Here is a 25,548-nt window from a genome sequence, read left to right as displayed (position 1 = left end):
GGAAGTTGTGGTCTATAAGTTCTCCTTAGGACTGAGAACTCTTCAGCCTCTTATTCATTGTACCGTGGCCAGTTGTGGGTTTCTGTACTAATCACAATCTAATGTGAAAAGAAGATTTTTGAATATAGGTTAAGAAATGTATTGACTTGTGTGTATAATGATAAGTCATTAGGATTCAATTTAACAACACTCTGTCCATTTAGCAAAATGATAGTGGCAGTTTCTCCCCTAGGGCCTATGACTGGTCTAGCCATAGCTTCTTGACCTAATACTGGTTCTGGGTGTTGGTTTTATTTTGTGGAGAGGGACTTAAATCCAATCAGAAAGTGATTGGTTACTCTCCTGACATTTGTGTTACTATTTCATCAAAGGGCATATTTTGCTATGGTAGTCATTACTATCTTACAGGGTTCAGATCTAGGAAATACTGATGCTTTTTTTCTCCTCTGGTAGCACACTGCACCTTCCTACACTATGAAAGCTAGCATTAAGCTTCCAGATTAGTAACAGCTTGATTTTCTATGTTCTTTGACTAAAGTATGTGAATTCTCCAGAAATAGAGTCTTTATCATAAAATTCTGGAGGGCAATCAAGAGCAATGGGAATAACTTGTAATGTTTTGGAATTTATGGGCTCCTAATTGGCAACAACTCTAATAGACATGTCCCATTCGTAGCACTAGATATTTTATTTGATATTATATAGTGTCTAGGTGGACCAATGCCCCCTTGTTATAGATTAATTGTATTTAAACCCTCTCTCTATATATACATACATATGCATATATAATTATAGATATAGATGTAGATAGATGGATAAATATATATATATATATATTATATGTATATATATGTGTGTGTTTATACAAACATATCCCCCATTCCTCCTTTATAAATTTTACCAGCTACATTCTGTCTCCCCTTCCTTGAAAGCCCTCCCTACCCATTGCTTCTTAATAGTTCCCTGACCTATGTGTATTTCAATTTAAATACACGTATCTAAAGATTTAGACTAATACCAACATAAAATAAAGAACATGCAATGTCTGTCTTTCTTGATCTGGGTTATCTCACTCAGAGTTATTATTTCCGCCTCCATCCATTAATCTGAAAATTTCATGATTTCCTTTTTTCAGTAGAATTTATAGTTTCTGGTATGTTTGAATATGTTTTGATGATATAGTTTCTATTCTTATTCTCATGGTTTTGAAAGCTGTACATTCAGTTTTCTATGGTTTACATCTAAATTTTAGCACATATGTTTAGATTTTTAATTTTGTGTTCATTGTATACATGTATTCTCTAAACTTACAGGAGATAATAAGTGTGCTTTGTGAAGTAGAACTTCTTTTATGCCAGAAATAAACAGAAACATTATCAAACTGGTAACAAAGACAGAAAAGTCAATAAAATATTAAATAATATAGAATGGATAGAAACGTGTTGTATGTAACTTTAAAATCTAAGGAGTCATGTGTTCCTATCAAGGTATAAGAACTTTGGTTTGAATTGAAAATATTTCACTGTAACTGTAAATACTTTACTATTTTCTCTTGGAGAATTTAACAGATAAAGGATCTAAGAAATAAATGGGAAGTATGTATACAAATATAAAACCAATAAGTTATATTTAATAAACAGATATTATTATTTCATAAAATAATAGTCTTCAATAATGTTTCAGGTTCAAAGGACAAACATATTATGATATTGGTATAAAAACAGACATACAGACAAACTGATAGAACAAAATGACTCAGTCAAATCCATGTATATATTTAACCTACCATTTCTCATTAAAGGAGATTCTGTCTAACTTTAAGAAAAGATATCCTCTTCAAAAACATTTCTTTATTTTTCAAAAATATTTCTAGGAACAAAATGGGTACATGTAGTCGGTTTTCTTTACTCTTTGGAGGTCTATCACCCAGCTCCCAAATAAATACACAGAGACTTATTTTTACTTATGAGTATCTGGCCTTAGCTTGGCTTGTTTCTATCTAGCTTCTGTTAACTTAAAATTATCCCTTCTACCTTTTGCTTCTGGGCTTTTACCTTTCTTTATTTCTATATATCTTTTCTTTCCTTCTTATTCTATGTTTGGCTGTGTGACTGGGTGGCTGGTCCCTGGTGTCCTCCTCTCCTCCTCTTCTCACTCCTCCCTCTTCTCTTCTACTTTTATTTATTCTCTCTTCATGCCAGCCTCACCTATCCTTTCTCCTGCCTAGCTATTTGCCATTTACCTCTTTATTAGACCAATCAGATGTTTTAGGCAGGCAAAATAATACAACTTCACAGAGTTAAAGAAATGCAACATAAATGAATGCAAAACATCATTAAACAAATATTCCACAGCAAAAATGAAGGTAACACATCTTCACCTAATATTCCACAACAGGTATGCCCATGTAGAAGGCTGAATTTAGACAACTTCACCCTATATAAAAGATCACTCAGGAAGGTCTTATGCAGGGACGCTTGGCTCAATCTGGGAGGAGGGGACTGGACCTGCCTGGACTGAGTCTATCAGGTCAATCTCAGTCCTCAGGGGAGGTCTTGCTCTGGAGGAGGTGGGAATGGGTAGTGGGCTGGGGGAAGAGGAGGGGGGCAGGGAGGGGGAGAACAAGGGAATCTGTGGCTGTTATGTAGAACTGAATAGTATTGTAAAATAAAATAAAATAATAATAAAAAATTAAATAAAAATAAAAAATAAATAAAATGGAAAAAATAAAATAAAATAAAAGATCACTCAACTGTGATCAAAAATTTTGATATAAGGTTTGAAACTCTGAAACAACTAGAGGAAAACATATGGGAACTATTTTAATATATTATCTAAGATAAATCTTTCTTTGAACTCCAAAACTATAAGAAATGAAAGATAAATTGAGAAATTAGATAATATCAAACCAAAAGCTTATTTAAAACAAAGTAAACAAAAAGAATGAAGAGACAACCTAAAGAATGGGAGAAAATACTTGCCATCTGATAAAAAGTTCATGTCCACAATACATAAATAGGTCAAAAAAACACCTACAAAAAACAAACAATCCAATTTTTACTTGGGTAAGTGATCCGAATATACACTTCACAAAATAAAACTAAATGCTCAGTGGATGTGTGAGTAAGTATTTACTATATTTACCCATCTGATAAATTCAAATAAAAATACAGTGAGATTACATCTCAACACACAGACAAACATTAAGTGTAGAGTAGCTATTACTTAAAAATGATGGTAAGGAAGTAAAGATAAAAGAATCTTCAAAACTTAATTTACATTGGTGGGAATGTAAATTAAGATAGCAACTATAGAAAAGATAAGGTTCTTAAGAAAAATAAAAATAGGCTGGGCGGTGGTGGCGCACGCCTTTAATCCCAGCACTCGGGAGGCAGAGGCAGGCGGATCTCTGTGAGTTCGAGGCCAGCCTGGGCTACCAAGTGAGTTCCAGGAAAGGCGCAAAGCTACACAAGAGAAACCCTGTCTCGAAAAACCAAAATAAAAAAAAAAAGAAAAGAAAAATCAAAATAGGACTATAATATGATCCAGATATTCCATGCTTTGGTATATGCGATGGATAATCCTCTTTGTCAACTTTGCTATACCTGAACTCAACTAAAAAAAGCAGAGTCAAAAAGAAATAGAAGATAGAAAACATGTCAGCAATCATTAGAAAAGTGGTCACATGTATTTTAATTATATTTTCATTAAATTTGGCAAACTATATGTATTAGTAGCTTGTTGTTGTGACAATATAGCTGTTAAAAGCAATTAAGGAAGAAAGAATTGATACTGGCTCCCAGTTTGAGAGAGTAGTCATTTATGGTGGAAGAATAAAGAAGGCAAAAGCTTGAATCAGCTGCTCATGTTGCATCTACTGTCAAAAAGCAAAGCAATGAAAGCTAGTATTCAGCTTACTGTCTACTTTTTATTCACTCCAGGTCCCATATTATGGTCATTGATTATGCCTTGTTTAGTTAAGGTGGTCCCTCAACATCCCAGGATCTCCACTGCCACTTAAACTTCATCTTCACAGCTTCAAGCAGTGGTTGCTCAGGACCTCCTTGCCTGAGATACTCCTACTCTGTCACAGGCTGATTAGCCTTAGCAGCATTCTGTGGTAGGAAACTCTATGAGCCCTTCAGTCTTTCATGTCCACAAAACCAATATGACATGGATGACTCTGCCAAGTTCTTCAGTCGGCTAAACATGAACCCTTCTCCCTGGATCACTGTTGTGGCCATTTTGATATCTCTGAGTGGCTGAGTCTGCAAAAACAACCACTCTTTAGGCAGTTGTATTTTGAGTAGAGGACTCCTTATGCAGTATACTCAGTTGAGACTTTCTCTTTTGCTGTGGGATGTTCTGTATGCTGTGAATGTGCTGCTCTGATTGGATGATAAATAAAATGCTGATTGGCTAGTAGCCAGGAAGGAAGTATAGGCATGATAAACAGACAAGGAGAATTCTGGGAAGTGAAAGGCTAAGTCTGGGCAGACTCCAGCCTGCCATCCAGGAAGCAGCATGTAATGGCACTCAGGTAAAGCTACGGAACAGGTGGCAACATATAGATTAACAAAAATGAGCTGAGTTTAAATGTAAGAGTTAGTCAGTGGTAGGCCTGAGCTAATGTCTGAGAAGTTTTAATTAATATAAGCTTCTGAGTGATTATTTTACAAGTGGCTGCAGGGTCTGTGGGGCTGGGCAGGACTGGAGAAAACTTCAGCTACACTCTTCTAAAATAATAGGACTACTAAATAATTTTGAAATCAGAAGTCAAAAAATTTAAAGAATATTGATGTAAGAAGACATAGGATCTGAATTTTCAAAAAAAATTGAGTTAAGAAAAATTTTATAGTAGGCTGAAGAGCTGGCTCGGTGATTAAGAGCACTTGCTGCTCTTGCAGAGGACCTGCATTCTATTTCCTTTCACCCACATGGTGGCTAACAACATCTGTAACTTCAGTTCCAGGGGATTCACCACCCTCTTCTGTCTTCCAAGGTCATTGCATATACTTGATGAACTGAGATACATGCAAACAAATCACTCATACAAATGAAATAAGTAAACAGATTTTTTTTTGGAAAATTGATGAATTAATGACTACTAACTTGTCAGATATAATAATTCTGAAGATCAAATTTACTTGCTGAGGTTAAGAGAAACAAACAAAAATATCTACTCAATCCACATGGCAGAGCCGCTAAAAGACACATTAATTAAATCAGTCTGTATTTGTCTAGATGCCAATGTGATTAGTTTTGAAGAAAAGGTTCACTAGAGGTCTGTAAAAGAGGAGGACAGCTCAAAAAGAGTTAGAACTAAAATTAGCTGAATTAACAGTAATATCTCAACTATGTCACTGGAAGGTGTGCTTACATCAATTGATAATCTTTATTGGGCTCTTATCACCATAAAAGCAAGGGATAAGTGTGTGGTGATATTGTATTCCCCAAAATATTGTGTACGCTAATAAACTTATCTGGGGTCAGAGAACAGAACAGCCACTAGACAGACAAAGAGGCCAGAAAATGGTGGCACTCACACCTTTAATCCTAGCCTTCTGGAGGCAGAGATCCATCTGGATTTCTGTGAGTTTAAAGCCACACTGGAAACAGCCAGGCATAGTGACTCACACCTTTAATCCCAGGAAGTGAGCCTTCAATCCCAGGAAGTGATGGCAGAAAACATAAGGGTATATAAGGCGTGAGGACCAGGAGCTAGAGTTGGTTAAGCTTTTAGACTTCTGAGCAACAGTTCAGCTGAGATTCATTCTTTATGAGGACACAGAGGCTTCCAGTCTGAGGAAACAGGATCAGCTGAGGAATTGGTTAGGTGAGGAAGCTGTGGCTTGTTCTGTCTCTCTGATCTTTCAGCATTCACCCCAATATCTGGCTCTGGGTTTGTTTTTATTAATAAAACCTTCTAACAGTTTGTGCTACATAAGTGTACTTATAAGTCATAGTTTCACGTTGAAACACTACAACCTGCCTGATAAATCTGGAATATAGAATGTGATTCATCTTTTAGTGGTTCTACTAATGTTGACGGAAGACACAAGATTATTTGATTATTTTTAGTAATGCCCCTGTATATAAAATAAAAAAGAAACAAACACAAACACAAAAATGAGGAATAGGAAAAGCTACATGCTAACTTCACCTCACCAACTCCGCAGCTTCCAAAAGAGAGCTACTTCCTGTCTACCCATGCCTAGAGACCTTGCTGTTCTGCCATCTGATTTGCTCTCTCTGTCCAGCTACATCGCTTCCTCTTCCTTCCCAGCTCTGCCACTTCCTGTCTGTCTGTACAGACCTCCAGACCTCCATGGTTAACTAGTGTTGGAATTTAAGGCATGTGCAGCACGCCTGGCCCTGTTCCCAGTGTGGCCTTGAACTCACATAGATCCAGACAGATCCCGCCTCCCAAGTGATAGGATCAAAGGCATGTGCTAACATTGCATGACTTTTGTGTTTACTTATAATGGCTGGCTTTTTCCTCTGATCTCCAGGCAAGCTTTATTTATTAGAGCACAGATAAAATATCACCACAGTTTAATGTGATAGATACTCCACTTACTCTGGTCCCCCAATTACACATTGGCTATATATAATTTAACTGTTATATAATTTCCTATATGCAGATATGATTAATATTGGTCAGTTAACACAACATATTAAATTATCTGCCTGTCATCAGAACATCAACTATGCCATTCCTAAACTAGCGGGTATCTGAATCCTGAGTTATTTTTCTACTAGAAGCAGTCTTCTATCTCTCATTTAACATTCATATATGATAGAACCAGATTTATCAATTTTATTATTCTTTCTACCATATTTTCCTTCAGTTTTTTGGTCTATTTCCAAATATCTGAACTGAAGTTAATTCTGAAGCTAAAAATTTTATGGTTGGGGAAGGTGGAGCTGCATATCTATATAGAGTAATGTTAGAAATTGTATAGGTTTAAGAAAATGGGGGTAGTAGGTTCTCTTCTTAGATTTATGACCCCTTTAGTCATGTGTAGTTTTCTAGGTTAATGGTACCATACAGGAATTCCTTCCTATTGGGCAGGCCAAAGTCCAATTAGAAAGCTATTGGTTAAATCCCAAGATAGAAGTGGAACTATCACCTTACTCTATTTGTCATTGTTATCATTTTTAGGCTTTCCATTTAGGTAGGACTATTGATTGTTTCTCTAACTGCAGCTTGCACAGCACCTTTGGATATTATGGTAGCTAGTGATGGAGAAGGCAGTTTCGAGGGAATTTCCGAATTTATTCCACTGAATTCTTTGTCTGAAGTGTGGTATCTTCAGCAATAGTGATTTTAACTTCAAATTCTGGAACAGAACCAAGAACAGTGGCCATAAGCTGTATTATTTAAGGAGTCTTGTAGACCCTACTGTGTGCTATCCATTTTAACATATCTTTTCATTGGATCCCAAGGAAATTGATTAAGTTGACTTATTTTCCCCATTTAAGTCATATTTTAAAAGACTTTAAAGATGTCACCAAAATTCTGAATTATTGTGAAAAAATACTGAGTGTGTAGTATGATCTTACTGTTTTAAAAATTCATCTGTTTTCCTTGTATTATTTACATGTTCACTTTGCTTAAGGAGAGTTCCTATTGAAATATGATACCAATATTTAAAATATCTATGAAGATATGTTATTATTTGTTTTTGCTCTTTTGGATGGCTCACCACCCAGCTCCCAAATAAATCACACATGCAGGCTTATTCTTAATTATAAATACCTGGCCTTAGCTTGGCTTATTTCTTGCAAGCTTTTTATAAATTATCCCATCTACCTTTTCCCTCTGGGCTTTTTCCTTTTCTTACGTTTGTATATCTTACTTTCACTCTTACTTACTACAGTGGCTGGCCCCTGATGTCCACCTCCTTGATCCCTCTTGCTCTTCCTTCTTCTTTTCCTCCCAGATTTCTCCTTCTATTTATTCTCTCTGTCTCCCAGTCCTGCCTATCCTCTCTCCTGCCTCACTATGGGCCATTCAGCTCTTTATTAGACCATCAGGTGTTTTAGAGGCAAAATAACAGAGCTTCACAGAGCTAAGCAATTGCAACATAAAAGAATGCAACACATCTTTGTATCATTAAAGTAAATGTCCCACAGCATAAAAAAGTAACACATCTTAAAATAATATTCTACAACAAAGATACTTATACTTTTAAAATTCATGATTTAAAAGAATATTTATGATAATATTTTTGATATATTCTAAATTTCTATGATTTGATTTATAGTCTATTTTTTCTATTTATCTTTTTAAATATTAAGTTATTTTAATGGGTCAAGGGAGAGTTTATTCTAGAGACAAATTTGAGTGACCATGGCCCAGGAACCCAGATTTAGATTAAAAATTAAATTAAAAGTTAAATTGTATGTTCCAACACAGAAACAATTTCCTGAAGTTTAGCAGAACAAAGAAAGTTAAAACTCAAGGCAAGTTTAAAATACATTGGTGGCTACAACAAAGAGGCAGTTACAGCAAGATGGGAGAAGTTTTTCTATAGACCTTAGGTGCTATCTGATCACATTCTTAGTATTTGAGCTGGTGGAAGCTGGATGATGTTGATGATTACATTCCTCCTCTGGTAGGGTGCAAAGTATCTTCCAGCACAATAAATGCTAATCAATATGGGTGAAGCTTCTAGTTGGGCACCAGCTTAATTTCTTCATGTTTAATGGCAAAATTAAGTTGTATCTTTAGCATCAGGATCTTATCATCAGGTTATGGAAAGTAACCATAGCATTGGCAATAGCCTGTGTTGTCTGGGAGTAGGGTATACAATGACTTAACAAGATACAACCCACTTTTGGCACTTGGTGGCATAAAATGCCTAGCTGGGACATTGCCACCCCTGTTACAAGGTGACTCCCTTTAAATTCCTTTCATATACATATACATTTTAGGAAGCTTTGATGGAGGTAGTTTTCATCTGGCTTTTCAAATACTCTTTTCTGTTTATTATCCTTCCCCACCTTCCCTCCTTTTCCATGTTTCCCTTTTCCCTTCCATTTAATCCTCCTATTCTAGCTTCCCCTTTATCTCTTTATAACCCTATACTTCCTTTTGTTTGAAAGATCCCCTCCCCCTGTCACTTACTCACTACCTAACCTCTGTATATATTCTGAATTAGCATATCTAAAGTTTAAAAACTGGCATCCACATATAAGGGAAAGTATGTTCTCAGTTACCTCACTCATGGCAGTTGTTTCTAGTTCCACCCATTTACCTGCAAATTTCATATTCTTAACAGCTGAATAATATTCCATTGTGTCATTTTGTGTGTGTGTGTGTGTGTGTGTGTGTGTGTGTGTGTGTGTGTGTGTGATATTTTCATTATCTATTAATCAATTGATGAACATCAAGGCTGTTTCTAATTTCTGGTTATTATGAATGGAGCAACAATGAACATGGATGAGCAAATATCTCTGCAGTAAGACATAGAGGTTTTGGGGTATATTACCCAAGAGTAGAATAGCTGGATCTTGTGGTAGATCTATTTTCAGCTTCACACTAACATCCATAGTGGCTGTACCTATTTTTCCCCCACCAGGAATAAATAAATGCTCTTCTTTTTGCACATCCTTATCAGCATATTCTGCCATTTGTTTCTCAATCTTAGCCATTCTGACTGGGGTAAGATGAAATCTCTAAGTAGTCTTAATTTTTATTTCCCTGGTGGCTAAGGATGTTGAACATTTTAAATGTGTTTCTCAGCAAGATGAGGTAGTACACACCTTTAATCCCAGCACTCATGAGGCAGAGGCAGGAGGATCTCTGTGAGTTTGAGGCCAGCCTGGTCTACATAGTGAGTTCCAGGACAGCTATACTTAACTTATATAACTTAAGCTATACTTAACTATGAATGCCTGGCCTTAGCTTGGCTTAGTTTCTAGCCAGCTTTTGTTAATTTAACCCATCTATCTTTTGCTTCTGGGCTTTTCCCATTCTCTTACTTCTGTAAATCTTACTCTTACTCTGAAGCTTGCTGTGTAGCTGGGTGGCTGGACCCTGGAGCCTTCCTCCTTCTCTGACTCCTAGATCTTAGATGTCTCCTCCCAGTTTTCTCCTTCTATATATACTCTTAAGAGCCGGTCTTTAAATTAAATTAATTAATTAATTAATTAAAGTGATTCTCAAACATTTGTATTTCATTTTTTGAGAACTCAATTTAGTTCTGTTGGTGAATATTATGTTAAGGTGTGTTACTTTTATGTTGCATTTGTTCAACTCTGTGAAGCTGTAGTACTGTGCCTGTGTAAAACACCTGATGGTCTAATAAAGAACTGGCCAATAGCAAGACAGCAGAAAGGATAGGAGAGCTGGCAAGCAAAGAGTATATATAGAAGGAGATTTTAGTTTCTTGAGGTTCCATTTTCTAATGTTTGGTTTTACTGCCTATGCCATCAGTGTCCTGTGCCAATGAGTTACCCATTCCCTGTTTTCTCTATCAGAGTCAGGGTTTGTAGATGGAATTCTAAACAGTCTTAGTAAATGAGAAATACCGAGCCAAATACAAAGTTAAAGCCTAAGAGATCAGAGCAAGAGCCACGACTACCTTTAGCTTACCGTTCGCTGTCGTCCTTCTTCTGAGAGATGTTCTTCCTGTGTGTCTTGTGTTTCATTGCTTTCCTGTTGTGCCTTCTCATTGGCGCTAAGACCAGCCACATGACTTCTTCATCACTGCCTATCTATACAGACCTCCTGGTCTCTATGGTTGGTACTGAGATTAAAGACTCAAGGGTCACCACGCTTGGCTGTGTCCTTGACCACACAGAAACTCTACCTGCTATGTGATCAGATTAAGGGCATGGGCTACCATCACATGACTTCTATTCCTGGCTCACTAATGACCTCTGATCTCCAGGCAAACTTTATTTATTTATTAACATACAAATAAAATCACATTTCAGCACTTTAGCACAATTAAAATATAACCACAAGGGTTCAGGTCCTTTTTTTGTTTTATTTTTTGACACAAGTTTTCTCTATGTAATTGGCTGTACTGGAACTCACTCTATAGACCGTGCTGGTCTCAAACTCACAGAGATCCACCTGCCTCTACCTCTCGAGTGCTGGGATTAGAGGTGTGTGCCACCACAACTTGGCTTCAGGATTGTAGTCGTATGTTGAGATCCTTGATCCTTTTGGAACTGAGTTTTATTCAGGGTGAGAGATATGGATCTATTTTCAATATTCTACATGCCACTATCCATGCCATTTGTTGATGTTGCTGTCTTTTTTTTCTAGTTTTTTTTGTTGTCGTTGTTTGTTTGTGTGTTTTTGTTTGCTTGCTTCCTTGTCAAAACTCAAGTGTCCAGGGTGTTTGGCATTATGTCTGGCTCTTTAATTCTATTCCATTGATCACCATGTATGCTTTTATGCCAATACCATGTTGTGTATATTACTACAGCTTTGTAATTTTTTTACATTTCCATTAAGAATTGTGTTGGAGGGAATGGGAGGTGAGGAGGGAGAGGAAACTGTGGTTGGTGTGTTGTGAGAACCCACAGAGGTTTCCTAGTGAGATCTGAGCTTGCTTTACCCAGCATGGCTGCCTTGGCTGTGCTGGGGGGCAGTCTTTTGCTCCACCCCTTGGCATTCCTTTAAAAAGCTCTTTAAAAGAGACCGAAGGGGCTGGTGGATTAGGATCCAGGCCCTCCCGAGGATATCCTGTGTTTCTATCTGTCTCTCCCTTCTATATTTCTATCTAAATCTCTTATCCCTCACTTCTCAAGAGTACCCTGGGGAAAAAAAGGTAGGAGTGGGTCCCCCACAGTATATAAAATAAATTTTAAAAAATTATTTAAAAAAAATAAAATGAAGAAAAAGAATTGTGTTGGAATTTTGATAGAGATTACATTGTATCAGGAGATAGCTTTCAATATGATAGCCATTTTCACAATATTAGTCATAGTGGTGCATGATCATGGGAGAACTTTCCATTTTCTGGTGGCATCTTCAATTTCTTCAATGTTTTAACATTTGTAGCATATAAGTCTCATTTACTTGGCTACAAGGTTACAGCTATCCCAAAATACTTTTAAAATATGTGTGTGTGTACATATATTAGGGGTATTTTATAGTAGTAGGTTTCCATTCGGATTTTTCAAAGGTCACTAGTTTTGGTTATTCCCCTCTCATATGGCTTTCTCTGATCTGCTCTCCCAGCTCCCATTCCATTTAAACCTTTTGCTCTATTATTACACATTCCTCCTTCTACCTCCTTTATTCCTTCCATCCTCCACTCCTTTGAAAGCCCAACTCCCATGTCCCCTACCTGGTTTCCTGACTTCTAATGGTATTCCATTTAAATATACATATCTGAAATTTCAAAGCTAGCATCCACATACAAGAGAGAACATGAGTTACTTCATTTAGAATTATTATTTCCCATTCTATCCATTTATCTGTGCATTTCATTTTTCTTAACAGCTAAATAAAAATTCCATTATATGATTATCCATTTTCATTATCCATTATCAGTTGATGGACATCTAGGCCATTTCCATTTGGGGGATACTGTGAATAGAATATCAGTGAACATGAATGAACAAATATTTCTGCAGTAAGAAAGAGAATCCTTTGGGTATATGCCCCAAAGTGGTTGGAGTATACTTATTTCTTCATTCCTTAAAAATTATTATATCAAATGAGTATATGTGTTCTCCTCCCTCAGGTTCCTCTTGTGTCTCTTCCACTCAATCTCAAATTCATGGCCCCCCATTTTTAAATGATAATATACACTTATATATTTATAAACACAAATTGCTGAGATCATTTGCTGTTACCATATACGTTTAGAGCAGACCTTTTAGGACTGACTAGCTTTTCAGGGGACTTGTCTCTGGAGAAGACTGATCCTGCTTGTCTCAGCAAACATTAATTGTATGTAGTTCTATTCTGGCCAGCTGGTTGTTGTTATTAGGAGAGTCTTATTTAGGCAACAATATTATTGAGATTATCTGGGTGCAGCTTTTCTATAATGTTATAGAAAACACTAGCTCTAAGCAAATGCTCTGTTCTGATTCTCTGGCTTTAGTAATCATCCCTCTTGTGCTATGCTCCTTGACCCTTAGGTACCACTGTTATATTTTAGCTGTATCATATGGAACTAGGCACCCCACAGTCAATTGTTCTCTGCATTTTGAGCAGTTGTGACTTCCTGTAAAGGTCTTCTGATGCAGAAAGAAATTCCTTTGGTGAGAGGTGAGAGCTATACCTGTTTATGAATATAAGGATAATATATATTTAGAATGCAATGAAAACTTATACTAATTATACTAGTTTAGTGAAGTGGAAGTAGTGGCTTATCTTCTAAGATTTATTGCTTTACCAGTCACAGGTCGTGGGCTAAGTTTTTAGTACCAGGTGTGAATTTATTCCTATTGAGCAGGCTTTAGTCCAATTAGACAGCTATCGGTTGTTTCTAAGATATAAATGACACTATTGCACCAGCAGAGATATCTTGCCATGATGGCCAATGCTGTAATTCATTGGCTTTAGAGTTCAGTGGGACTACTGATCCCTTTTCTCCCTTAGAAGCTTGCATAGAACCTTTGGGTACTCTGAGAACTTATCCTAAGGGATGAGGATCCCAGGTCATTTCCAACTCAATTTCCCCAAGTTCTGAAATGTGTAAATGTGTGGTGTTTTCAGCATTAAGATCTTCACTTAAAAGTCTAGGAAGCAATCAAGAATAATGGGAATAGCCTATGTTATTCTGGGTTTCCTTCTGACTCTCCTGACTAACAGCTCAAAGGGATGTTTCACATGATTGGCACTGAGGTTTTGTTGATCTATGGCTTTCTATGGTGGAGCATTATCACCCCAAGTTGGGTAACTTCATTAAAATATCTAGTGTTGGTGGGAGTAAAGAAAGGGGAAATGATATATTACATTTTAATTTTAAAAATTAAAAATAAATATAGGTATATATACATTTATATGTAATTTTAGGCAAGTACAAAAATAATATGAGAAGCATTATGTTTTTTCTTTAATTTAGTCTGTCAGTTTGGTTATTTTAACTTCAAAATAAAACTATTTATAGTTATGGTTGTTTTTGAAAGGTATGAAAAAAGTCTTGTAATTATTTTTTCATTTTGTTTCAAATATTTTGTGTTCATTTATTCTTTCTTATTTATCTTAGAAGTTTCTTTCACATCCAAAAGAAATTCAGGACAAATAATGAATCATGGTGCCTCTCAGAATACTAAAATGTCTGCTGGCCTCCAGGTTCACTCAGTACCTGTGGTTCCTCTCAACTCTTCTCACCCCACTCCTACCCTAAAAGTCTCCAGCTCATGGGCTTCTCTTCCCGCAGCTTCTCTTTCCTACATACACCCGCCATTTCAGCCATGTGCCCTTTCGGTTCTTCCTCTCTTTGTCCCCTTTCTCTTGGTCCTCTCTCTTAGTCTTCTCCACTCTGCTCTCTTTTCTTCCTCTCTCCCCGGCTCCTCTCACGACTCAGTTCAGTCTACTGGCCATGTTTAGTCTACTACTTTCTCTCCTGCTCTGCACTCTTGCAGATGTCTCTGTTTGTATTCTCCCTCATATGCACAATAAAAACCTTCTCCTTAATCGTACCTTGAGAGCAGTCATGTACTCACTTCATACATCTGGTGCCAAAACCCCCCCACTTTATACAGTTTGATGGTTTGTTGAATATGAACTCTTATTTAGCATAACACATATGTTTTCAAAGTTTAAACTTTATTATGTATATTTATTTTAGGCACATTATTACATGATGGCAATAATTATGATAATAAATATAAATGAACTGATAATCAGGGCTATCAACCCATACTTTACAATTTACTCTTTAGTTAAAAGTGAGTGATGAGACCAGTGGGGCTAAGTAGTGAGCATGTCTGTCCCTCTTGTGCTACAAATGTCTTTGGCAAACCAACAAACCAGTAAATAGTGAAATAAAATTTTGAGCTTTCAGTTAGCCTTGTTTGTAGAGGAACCAGGGATACTTAGCAATACAAGAATATAATACCTTAAAATTAAAATAAGGCAAGAGCCTGTGCAGTACAGCCATAAATAGTCATAAGTCTGCCTGCATTCGTGAATTACTAAGAAAATCCTAACTTTTCCATTACTTCCTTCTATCTATTTTCTAAGTATGCTTTCCTTACTATGTTAACCTCCCTACCCTGACATTTGGGGCTCTCTTATTCTTTCTTTACAGCTCCCCTCCCTGACATGTAGCTGGTTCTGCTTGATCTTCAGTGATGTGGCTTTCCCTTCTCTCTCCCATTCTGAGATTTTATAATTTGCCTGCTCTGCAGTCTTCCTTTGAAACTCTAATGAAATTATCTTTGTGCTTCAAAACAATTAAAACAAAGGAGTAATTTCCATTTGAAAAGACTAGTAACTATGTTTATATGTTTTCATTCTCTAAAAATATTTCCTCTGTAAGACTATGGCAGAGAAGGAAGATCAGTAGTCCTCAGCTGGATGGACTACAAAGGAAATGTCTAGATACCTGGGGTATATGTGGGTATATGTGGCTCTGTTGAAAACAAAAAGAAACTGGAAAATAAAAGAAAATACAACTTCCTTATTCTGGAAATCTGTTCATTTCACTTTATTGTGTAAACAGAAATGATACTCACCTGCATTTTCAAATTTCCCTTACATTTCAAAGGAATATTATATTAAATATTAAAATAATATTTCCATAATATTTTAAAATATAAGTTATACTCAATTTATACAAATAACATCATTATTATTTTAATAATATATGCATCAAAAGCATATACATATTAAATTAAAAAGGCTTTTTTATTGAACTCAATGGTTATAAAAACAATAAGAGTATAAAATTGGGGGGTAGACCTGGAGATGGAAGAAGAGAGGTAGCAATGAATATCATTAAAATACTTTGTATGAGTGTATGAAATTCTCAAAGAATAAATAGAAATATATTAAAATGATAAAAAATACATGCACAGATCCATAGATGATGCATTCATGCATACTTTATGTATGTACATATGTATGCTGAGACAGAACATGTATAATCAGATTATAGAGTATCTTGTACATTAAGAAAGTAAGAGCTAAACAACTTACAGTGATAGAAGAACTGAAAGAAACAGAAGAGCATTTTGAAAGAGCTGATGAAGGCCAAAGACTAAAGAAGTTGAGTCTTCAAATAGACAATATAATACAGAATTCCAAGTAATTTATTTGTATGTTCACATTAGTTTCTTTTCTGTTGCTATGACAAAACACCATAACCTAGGCACCTTACAGGGAAAAGAAAGTTTGTTTGGGCTTATGGTTCAAGAGGGAAAGAGTCTATCATGGTGAATAGGCATGGCAGCAAACCGCAAACATAATAGCAGGAGCATCTCAACTGTAAGCAGAAAGCAGAGGGAGGGAATTGGGAATAAGGAAAAGCTATAAATCTCAAAGCCTACTCACAGTTACATACTCCCTTCTCTTGCTGGATTAAAGGCGTGTGCCACCATCGCCTGGCAAATTATCTTATTATTGAAGCCAGACCTGTATATAGGCTATACCTCCTAAACCTCACCAAACACTACCACCAACTGGGGACCAAGTATTCAAATGCTTGAGCTTATGCAGGACATTTCCCCTTCAAACAGCCACAGTGCTCTTCCCAATTAGGTGCACCACAATTCTGAACTCCTTAAAAGTGAGACAAAAGTATTAACATATTACCAATAGATATGAGAATACCTATTGTTAACAATAACAGAAGGAATGAAATAACAAGTAAAGGAGAGTTGCATCCAAAAAGAACAGAAATTAAGTTTGTAATATAAAAACCTTGCTAGAGATCAGGATTATGCGAGTTTTGTCAGTGGCATATACATTTGATAGGAAGTAGTAAGAAATGCATTTTACCTCTATGAGATTGCTCATAAGAACCAACTGGATATATCACAACTGAGGAACATTTTCTAAAATATCTAACCAGTACTACTTTAATATAAATATAATATAAATCTTAGAAACTGTTATACTCAAGCAGGACCTCAGCAGACAAAGTAATGAAGTAGTATGATATACTAAAAAATAAAGATATAGTGCAAAAACTAAAAGAATATGGATGAGGGCTAGAGAAATGGCTCAGAGGTTAACAGCACTGCTTGCTCTTCCAAAGGTCCTGAGTTCAATTCCCAGCAACCACATGGTGGCTCACCATCTGTAATGAGATCTGGTGCCCTCTTCTGGCCTGCGGGGATATGTGCAGACAGAACACTGTATACATAATAAATAAATAAATCTTTAAAAAAAAGAATATGGATGAATTACTGGTTTTAGTTCCTAGAATGTGACAATATGTTTTTTCTTAGTTGTAGTAAATGCACTACTGGAAGATTAATGTTAAAGAAAATTGTATGAGTGATACATGGGAACTCTACTATTTACGTGGTAATTCTAAATTTACAATGTGAAGTAGAGTTGCTCTCCCTCGATTTATTTCTTCCACAAGCTAATAAACATATATTTTAGTGGTCTGGCTTCAATAATAAGATAATTCGCCAGGCAGTGGTGTCACATGCCTTGAATCCCAGCACTTGGGAGGCAGAGCCAGGTGGATCTCTGTGAGTTCAAGGCCAGCCTGGTCTACAGAGCGAGTTCCAGGAAAGGCGCAAAGCTACACAAAGAATCTCTGTCTTGAAAAACCAAAAATAAATAAATAAAAGATAATTCACTAGGGGATCAAAGAATCATAATTTAAATATTCTTATGGAATAGCATCACTTGATGGTACTATGTATTTTCCCCATCAGATTAATGAGAATTGTATGAATTTTTTGTTTTAGAAACATTGCAATTGATATTGGCCATCTTTTGTATTGTCTGTGACATTCCATCTCCTTCTCTTTGAATTATTTCTCCCCATTCCTTATTCACTATTTTCTTGTAAAATAACTGATTAAACATTTCTTGTTGTTTTAGATTCTGAAAAAAAATATTTTAGTTGCATACTAAATTCAATGTATTCTTTTTGTTTTTCAGATGGCAAAAGGAGATATCTTTTGAGGCAACGACACTAGGTGAGGTTGGGGGGATGTGGGGACCCTGGGGTAGGTGCAGGACTCCTGGGGCCCTGAAGGTGCAGGCCTTTCCCAGGCATTTGGCACTGAGGACTGGGACAGCTGGTAGTGGGTCAGCTTGTGTGCAGCCAGCAGCTGGTCTCCTTCACCTCTTTAGTCACCACCAGGCATAGGCCTGGTGCCAGGGTGGCTGCCAGGAAGGCTTTGATGCTGTCCATCTAGTCCAAATTCTCCTAGCTAAAGAGCTGCTGTTGGAGGATGTTATTGAGCTGCTGACATACCTGGGGAGGCTCCACTGAATGCTTCCGGGGCCTGAGATACGCCCTTCTGGACTCATGCTGTCTGACCTCTCTGTTCCCTAAGACCTGTTGCTCTCATACAACACATTTTTTCTCTGTTCCCTGGGACCCAGCTCTCTTTACTGTATTATATGTACATTTTTGTTAGTGTTTTTATATATTTGGGTCCTTTAACATTTTAAATGCTTTCTCTATCACAAAATTATAAATGCACTTGCCTACATTTCATTGTAATTTTTTTAGGGGCTCTATTTGTTTTGTTCTGAAAAATATTTCACTCATATGGATATTTGTTAAATGCGACATGCTATGTTGTGCCTATTGGAATGATTGAAAAAAATTAAAGAAATTCAGCATAGCTGAAACAGTTGGAATTGAGGAAGAATCCTGTAGTGGTTTGAATAGAATGGTCCCAATGGACTCATGTGTTTGAATGCTTGGCCCATATCGAGTGATACTATTAGGAGGTGTCGTCCTGTTGGAGGAAGTGTGTCACTTTGACGGCAGGCTTTGAGCGCTTATGCTTATATGGTCAAGCTAGGCCTAGTGGGACAGATCTGCTGCTTAGAGATCAAGATGTAGAACTCTCAGCTTCTTCAGCACCACGTCTGCCCACATGTCATGTTTCCCACCATGACATTAATGGACTATACCTCTGAACTGTAAGCCACCTGCAATTAAATGTTTTCTTTTATAAGAGTTTCTGTGGTCATGGTGTCTTTTCATAGCAATAGAAACATTAATTAAGACAAATATTATGACAGATTATGTTTAGTAAATGGACAGGGACCATATTAAAGACGTCTTGGTGATATATGGCATGGAAGAAGGGAGAAAAGTAAAACAATAATAAAAAATAGAGTCATCCACACATAAGTTGTATCAGCTATACCTAGTATATTATAAAAATCAAAGTACTAGTGAGTACAAAAAGGCAGTTTGTGACTATCTTTTGTAAATGGTACAGTTTATTCTAGTACAATTAGGATTGTAACGCTTGATGTCTTGTCCCATTTTCAGTTGCTTTTCTCATGAGTATTCCCATGCATCCTTCCGATTTCAACATAGCTGAGGGAAATCTGCTGACAGACAGGGTCATTCATTTGACTTAGGGGTTATAAGTTACTTAAGGGAAGGAAAGATTATAATAATAATTGGTGTTTATGGACTGCAAGAATTTTCCCCTCAGCATCAAGAAACACCCTAGCAGACTCATAGCTAGTTGTATAATGGTCTTTTTTCTATGAAGGTTCTTTCAAACAACAGGTGAGAATCATTTAGAGGATGATATTTATAAAATTATTTTTACTTTAAAAAGAACTATTTCCAGTTATCTGTTGTTTCAATATGGCCTGAATTTGAGTTTGGACAATATAAAATATAATTTTATGCTGTTATTCATTTTCTTAACTATAAAACTTTTGATGAGAATAAAGTTTGGGAGATACAGATAAAGCAGGAAATACATCTAGTGAGAACTCAAAACTCTTCAATAATGTAGGCACTCTGCCAAAGACCTGTGTTGTGAGCCCATAGCTTTCATGCTGAATACTGTGCTTTCTTTTCCTTAGTTAATTTCACTTGTACCTTGGCAACTATTGTACAGAATGATCCATAAACTCATACTTTTTCATTTAATTGCCATGGAAATTTGATAATTTCATCCTAAAGGAGAGTTGAGGAAAACTCAGGAAGAGCTCCGATTACTGAAAACTGGAAAAAATTAATCTTGATTAAAGCACTTCCCCCATGAAAATAGGACCTCCTGAACTTTGTAAGAGCTGATTACTGGAGGCCATTCTTTGGGGAATGCATAACTGTACTTATTCTAGAAATTTCCAGGGATATTGGAGTTGAATAGTGGAGACATCAAAAAGACTTTTAAAGGTGCAATTTAGTGGAATGTTGGCAGCAGCTTATTTCAGTTCCTCTCTATAATGAAGTGCCAAAATATGCAAACCACTTTCCAAACCTATGATGACTGTAAGGAATTTCTGTCAGCTGTCATCACCAATAAAGCTTCCTAGGTGAGAAAAAAAATGAAACTGGAAGGTCACAGGAGATTTATTGTTCACTTTTAAAAAGGCATAGCATATATCAATCATTAGGGATCTGGTTGGTTTCTTTGCTTCACTTAATGATTTCAAACATAAGTATTGAAAAGAGATAGCAAAGATTAGATTATCTACATTTTTTATTTTCATAACTGTTCATCTTTAGGACACAAATCAGTAATTGTATCTCAAAATGTCTCACCATGTTAATTCAGAATTAGGAATGTGTTGCTTTCCATATGACATAAAAAAATTAATCTATTGCAGTTCTTTGCTTAGGTCTTAATGCTGACATGACCTCAATTAATTTCATTTGATTACAAAAATCGATACTTAATAGCGTGATGCAAACACAGGAAATAAACAATTTTAAGGTCTGGAGTCATTTTGGATGATGTTGTCATGGATCAAACCTGTATTTGCATTTCATTTCTTAATTTTAACATCTGGCATGACTGACAGGAAAATTTTCTATCCCAGTATCAATGAAATGATTTTCTACTATGTTCTTTCCAGAAAATTACAAGTTCTTTATCACTCTCAGGTTCAATTAACAAATGTAAATACTAACTTCCTACATTGTAAATATGTAGTACACAGAATATAAACATTATAATATTTCTTGAATATTATATAGTTGTTATTGACACCAGATACTCAGTAAATTAAACATATTTCCTGGATAAATCTATTCTAGTAGGCAATTCAGAGCTAGAAATTATATACAAACTTGTGTTTCTTTCATATTTCCAGCTATATGGAGGATTTTTAAAACATTCAGAAAGCTGTTTTTGAAAAAGCTACTAGTAGGGTAGCACAATTAGAGACCATTGAACAATTGCATGCGAAACCAATCACATTGAATGAGAATGTCAGAAAGTCAAAGTATGATGTTTTTACTCCCCAATATTAGAAACCTCATGATTCCCCAGAACCACAAAACAAAGTGTAGATTCCCAGTGTTTAGTCATGAAATGGACAGAAGTAGAGAGCAAATTTCTATTATTTTTATATGACACCTCTAAGCGATGATTGTATTTTGGAACCTCATAAATGGTCAATAGTGTAGTTGAAGATTTCCTAAACAGTAGTTCATTGACTAAGTCAGTGCATCTGATTGGATGTTATCTTTATTCAGACTTTTCCCTTGATTAGAATTAAATGCTTTTCCTTCAATTTCTACTCAATTTATCCTAATGTTTAGACCCAGGAGATGATTTTATCACATTCCTAAGAGAAAGTATATTTTATCATTTGGAGAGAACTATTGTATCCTTAAATCCATATTTCTCTAGTAAGTGTAGCACAGATCCCTTCAAGCTTCCACTATATAATCTTATTTCCAGGCTATTTATGATAGATATCACCTCTTAAGATGTGATAATTTGCCATTATCCCATTTGAAATATTGTATAAAACTGAATATTCCTTTTCCAATATGAATACTATATTACACATTTTCTAAATTATTTTATTATTTTATGTATATGAGTATTTTCCCTAGATGTATGTTTGTGCATCACATGTGTGCCTGGTGCCTGTGGAGATAAAAAGAGGGCTTTGGATCTCATGGGACTGGAGTTCCAGACAGTTGTGAGTCATGCTGATGCTGGGTATTGAACCGAGGTCCTCTGCAAGAATGACAAGTGCTCTTAACTGCCAAGCCAACTCTTCAGTGCCCATTGAACATTTCTCAGTCAATATGTTTCAATGTTAAACTGGACTGTCATGCTAACATGATATTCTAATGCTCAATGACCATCTGTTTTTTATATGCAGCATTGTTTCTGCCACTTTCATAATGTGTAACAATGTCAGCTTAGTGAAGAAAAACTAAGTTTAGTACTCAGTTTTTATACAACTGAGGGGTGGATATCCAAGAGAATATTTGCAAAGGATGTAAACTCTAATGCTCTTCCTTTCCTACTATATTGGTAGCATATAGAAAGTAGAGCCTCCTAGAAGAAGGTCAGCTTTATAGTATTATTGAGATAGACAAATTTACAGTTCAGATTATGTGAAAACATATTTCTTTTCCACTTTACTTAACCACTTGGGATTAGAAATAATAACCAAATTCAAGAAAGGTGAGTTAAGCTGAAGAAACAGCAAGAACAGAGCAAATAAGTGTTGAAAACTTAATTTTGTTGTGAAAAAGTCATGGACAACATTAACATAAAGAAAAGTTGACAGCAGAGCAGGGAATAGGCTGAGAAAATAAGAGGAAGAGCATATGGCAATTTTGTCAATTTTCTGTATGGACATAATTCTTTGTGAGTCTAAGTCTGAAAAAATCCACCTGCTAAGTGAGATCAATATGAAATCCAACTGCTCTGCCATTTTCTGCTGAAGTTTTAATCTCACTCCATGAGAGAGAGGCTCTTGACCTTGCCATGGCTTTTGAACAGCAGCCTCAGACCCGTTTTTACCATCAACAGAAAAAAAATGGGAAAACAAGAGAAATTCAAATGGGAATAGGAATAGAGAATAGTACATTTATTGACTAAACTCAGTGGCTGCATATTTTAAAAATAGTTGACTGTTAGAACAAAAAAAATAGAGCTCAGAGATAGCATATCTGTAGTAAAACATCCAGAATTATTAATGAGTTATTCAAGTTAAAAAGCTGCTGTCAAAGAAGGGTAATAATTGGAGATGTTTGGCTTCAGCACCTCCGAACGATAAGAATCACTCTTTTTGGTACAGATGTTCAGAAATGACAGAAACAAGGCCAAAGAAGAAAACAAATCCTTACAAGAAATCCATCTTCTCTGTTTTCTTTGTCTATTTTGTACAGGATATCAATACAAACTACATCGTGTGGGAATATAGATAGGCACTGATGGTCAGTCTTTTAACTGGGTACAGAAGTATGGAATGGATCCAGACAACAAGAAATCCTGTTACTCAGAATCACTAGAGAGAGGGGGATCATTAAATATATATATCTCATTATGTGTATTTAATTCCAGTCCAATCTTGAGTCTACTGAAAAAGACTGATGCAGAAAGGTTATTACATTAAAGTGCATGTCAACTACATTTATTTCTCAAATCAAACAACTGTGGTTATTTACACCTATATTGCTACAGTTTTTAAAATAATTAATCCAGTATTAAAATGAGCTTGTCAGAACAGATTTTAGAGACCATGGTAGGTATTGGTTTCTGTGGTGATATTTGTCCTGAAATAAGCACATATTTGTCATGTTAATCAATATACCTTATCTCACTTACTAGACAGATGTTACCCAGCAGAAAGTGCTTGATCACATTATTTTACAGTACATTTGAACTGATGTTTAAAAGCTGTAGTTTGTTCAACTTGTAAATTAAATGCTACTCCATGTACAGTTCCTAAAAAACTGGAAACTTCTTAGAAAACCTTTCATTCACTTTAAAAAGATAGTCTTCTTTTACCAGAATGTTCATATATGTGTCACATGGGTTCTCCAAAACAAAGAGACATGTTCTTGTTGGACTTGATACGCTTTTAAAGATAAATGGTAATCATAAGTCTTGGTCACTCAAGATTTCACATAAACTTGTATCAAACTCAATAACTTCCATCAATCAATGAATCCTCATCAGTATTGCCTGTATATTACAGAACATTCAAGAAAGAAAAAATATATGGAATATAAGAAAAGTTACAACATAAGAAAACTATAAATTAAAGAGTTCTAAAATGAAATAATAGGAACACTGAGAAGTAAATAATATTATATGGTATACAAAAACAAGAATTTTATCATTGGCCAAATAATTGTTATCTATAAAATTAAAGCAATTAGACTTAATTGATAATATCTATTATAATTATATTATAATTCCACTTGGTATGCTATGGTTAAGATTAAAGAGATAAATTAAATCTTTTACAAGGTTATTTTCTTTTTATAAATCTTAATAACTTTTTTCTTTTTTTCCCCCACTGTTCTTCCTGCCTCCCAAGTTCTAATACACACACACACACACACACACACACACACACACACACACATATATATATATATATATATATATATATATATATATATATATACCTCTCATATATACCTCTCCTTACTCTTTTTCAAATTCTGGCCTATTTGTCTTAACTCTCTCTATATATATAGTTATATTCCTAAGTACATAAATACAACCTGCTCAATTTGTATAATAGTTGTATGTGTGTTTTCAGAGCTAACCATTGGTACTGAATCTGAATAACCAGTTGGTTTGTGTTCCTCCTTGGGGAAGACTATTTCCCCACTCTCAGCATTCATTAGTTACCTGTAATTTTTGGCATATGGTTGAGGTCTCCTGGGCTTTCCCCAATCCATGTTAGCATGTCCAATGTTATTGTCCTTGTTCAGCTCATGTTTAGGCAGTCATGTTAATAAGACTTTATGGGTGCAGCTTCTGACATTTCTAGGAGACATAATCTCCTTGTTCCTCTTGCTCTTACGGTCTTCCCATACCCACTTCCACAGTGATTTTTGAGCCTTAGCTGCAGAAGATGTTTTGTAGATGTATCCATTTGGACCAGGCTCCATAACTCTACATTTTGATTAGTTGTAGTTTTCTGTAATGGTTTCCATCTGTTACAAATAGAAACTTCCTTTTTGACAGGTAAGAGCTACACTTATCTGTTGGTATAACAATATATAACGAAAATGTAGTTAGAGACGATACTAGTTTAGTGAAGTGGTGGCTGTAGGTTTTTCTCCAAGGTTCGTGACTTTATTAGTACTGGATATTTGTCTATGTTTCCATTACTAGGCATGACTTCCCTCTTGTTGAGTGGGCCTGAAGTCCAATTAGAGAGCTGTTGGTTACCCCTAAGGTATGTGTGCCACACTGTTGTCATTCATAGATATCACAGTTAGGTAAACAGTTGATTGCTTACCTCCTATGGAAGCTTCTATTGTGTCTTCTGGTATCATGAAAGCTAGTCATTATGGAAGGGGTTTTCAGTCCTGCATGGACTCAAGAGGCTGAGGCAGGAGGATTGCTATGAGTTTTAGATTAGGTCAACCTACAGTGTGAGACCTTATGTCATCCCGTGATTCTTCATTTATGGTCTAAATAATTTCTTTTATAAAAAAGGAAAGGAGGCTGGGCGGTGGT

General features: G+C 35.8%; 1 long non-coding RNA gene across 1 annotated transcript in view; it reads left to right on the top strand.

Moving 5' to 3' along the window:
* LOC143270842 (uncharacterized) overlaps positions 1 to 25,548 on the top strand; it is a 67,620-nt gene that overhangs the window by 2,259 nt on the left and 39,813 nt on the right. The window contains exon 2 of the long non-coding RNA XR_013048054.1: positions 18,047 to 18,084. This is a non-coding gene — a long non-coding RNA (uncharacterized LOC143270842). The remainder of the gene's footprint in view (positions 1 to 18,046; positions 18,085 to 25,548) is intronic.

The sequence above is a fragment of the Peromyscus maniculatus genome, chromosome X (assembly GCF_049852395.1).
Source record: "Peromyscus maniculatus bairdii isolate BWxNUB_F1_BW_parent chromosome X, HU_Pman_BW_mat_3.1, whole genome shotgun sequence".
Classification (NCBI taxonomy): domain Eukaryota; kingdom Metazoa; phylum Chordata; class Mammalia; order Rodentia; family Cricetidae; genus Peromyscus; species Peromyscus maniculatus.
Note: the sequence above shows the minus strand (reverse complement) of the source record. Positions and strands in the feature narration are given on the sequence as shown.